We start from the raw sequence: 2,597 nt of genomic DNA, 5'->3' as shown, positions 1-2,597 counted from the left end.
TCTGTCTCTGTGCGTGCACGCTCCTGTTTATCTACGCATCACTAGGAACACTACATCCAACGGGCAAGCCAGCACACCAAACCAGGTAAGTGCCACCTCCCACCTAATCAGCTGTGCTGCGTTACACCTGATCACCCGTGAGTTGACGTTGTTTACCCGCCACCAAATGACAGTGCACAAAACAGTAGTCAACAGGAACGGAAGAAAGATCAATATTGTCTGACTCAAGGGGTTCCTGAACCTGGTAACCTGGGGGAACAGCAGATCTGAGACAGTGCGAGTGACAATCAACAGACCATGAATCCACATGTCTGTTGGTCCAGTTAATAGAGGGATTGTGAGCCTGGAGCCATTCAAATCCCAAGGTTAAGGCAGAGTTAGCTGTAGGGAACACAAAAAGGGAGATGTTCTCAGTGTGGTTACCATAAACTGTTAGCTGCTGAGGTGTTGTCTGATGGGTTCTATTATTTAGCTGTAACAATGCAGAAGGGAGAAGACGAGGTGAGGAGGGAAATATTTTTTGGTCCGCCAGTAGCCCTCTCTCAACTGGTGGACCCTGGCTTTTCCCAACAGAGGGCAAGAGGCTACAAAATTGCCCGCCTCACCACAATATAAGCAGAGTTTGGATAGCATTCTGTGTTGCTTCTGCTCAGGGCTTAATCAAAGGCTGCCTATCTGCATGGATTCAGGTGCAGAAGGACTAGCAGACAGTCTGACAGGAAAATTGTTTACTGGACACTTGGTAGGAGCCATCTTGCTACTCCTCTCCTTAGCACGGGCTCGAATTCGATTATCCAAACAAATAGAGAGGTTAATTAAATCCTCGAGAGTATTAGGCCCAACTAAGGAAGCTAATTCTTAATTGATAGATTCACAAAGTGCTTGAGAAAAAACCCTTTAAGGGCTGCTTCATTCCAGCCTGAAGCGGCTGCCATAATTCGGAAATCTATGGCGAATTCAGAAACTGTTTTCTGTCCTTGTTTAAGCTTCAAAAATTCATGAGAGATTAATGTTTTGTCAGTCTCATGGTTGAAAGTTTGCTTAAACTCTTTGAGAAACTGATCATAAGTGCATTCGTAATTGGATGAGGAGGAAAATCTTACCTCAGCCCAATCCAAGGCTCGGTCTGTGAGATGAGATATTATATATGATATCTTAGATGAATCCTGGAGGAACTTACTTGGAGCGTGACCGAATTGGATAATACACTGCATTAAAAATCCACGAAATTTCATGGGATCCCCATCGATCCTGGGGGGATTATCCAGTTGACACTCTGTATGAGGAGGAGGACAAACTACCTGGTTAGCTTGCTGCGGGGCTAGCTCTCAGACAGGGCCCGAAGCCTGTAGGGAAATACGTACAGCCTCAGTTAGCTCAGTTACTCGGCGGTTTAAGTCAGTCTGTTGATTTACAAGTTCCACCAGGGTGTTATCATGTCTAGACAGGGCGGTTTGTTGCTGATAAATGGCTCTCTGAATGGCTGCTGCGGGGTCAGCGGTTTGGCCAGAGTGTTCTGTCATGATTTTATCTAAAGCTCGGACCCACATGCAGTGAAGCCAAACAGAGAGACACAGAATAAAAGTTTGAACGGGTTTTATTGAAGGGTATGTTGAGTTCAGTGCAGAGTTCCTCCGAACTCTGCTCGGCCAGGAAACTGGAAGACATGGGGAAGACAGACTGTTAGATTCAGGCTCAGTGGGGAATTGGAGTTGTTAAAAGGTCCAGTTTGCAGGAAGGCTTCCTGCCAAAAGGCAAAGAACAAACAAAGTTGAGACTCAGGGAGAAACAAGCGCTCAGTAAAACTCAATGTGATCTCAGCTTGGCTAGAGGAAAAAAACTCAAAATGCAAAAACTCAGATTAGACTCGGCATAAACATGGCTTGGCTAGAGTACCCCAAACTGGCAAACACTCTGGTGTCGAAGTAGTGGCAACCAGCAGCTTAAGAGCAGTCCGGTGATGAGGCAACAGCTTGCAGGTGTGTGAGGAGGCGAACCAGAGCCAGGCGCCTCCTAATTGACAGAAAAGTAGTCATCAGCTGCAGCTCAGTCATTTCTGATGAAAAAAGGAAACATTTTAGAAAAAAGAGAAACTTAAAGGAAATTTCATTCCAAAAAGAGAAGGATTATGAGAGACAACGTTTATTACATTTTCTGTAAATTGTTATCTTGCTTTGTTGAAGAAACAATACTTCTATTTTTCTACGCTCCTCTATTGATCTATTATAAACTCTCCTTTAGGTTTTCTGTTCTACAGGAAGAGAATTTATCTGTTATTTTTGCTAAAAACTACCTTGAAGTAAACATTTAATAAAACAATGAAGCCACATGTTGGAAAAACAGAAAATTGAAAGAAGGAAGCTGAGTTGAAGGATTTTGAAGGAAGAAAATATTTCACAACCTTTTTTTTTTAACAACAAATACAACAAATCAGTCTCTGGATATTAATGTTATCTTCACAGTAACTGGAGCTTTTACAGTATGTGAAAACACAAGAAAAGGTGAAAGGAAATATAAATCATAACCTACCCTGTACAGTGATGTTGACTGCGTTGCTAAAATCTCCTGATCCAGACTCACACCAGTACACTCCACTG

Source organism: Cyprinodon variegatus, unplaced genomic scaffold (genome assembly GCF_000732505.1).
Source record: "Cyprinodon variegatus isolate N-32 unplaced genomic scaffold, C_variegatus-1.0 Scaffold1378, whole genome shotgun sequence".
Taxonomy (NCBI): domain Eukaryota; kingdom Metazoa; phylum Chordata; class Actinopteri; order Cyprinodontiformes; family Cyprinodontidae; genus Cyprinodon; species Cyprinodon variegatus.
This window is presented reverse-complemented; position numbering follows the sequence as displayed.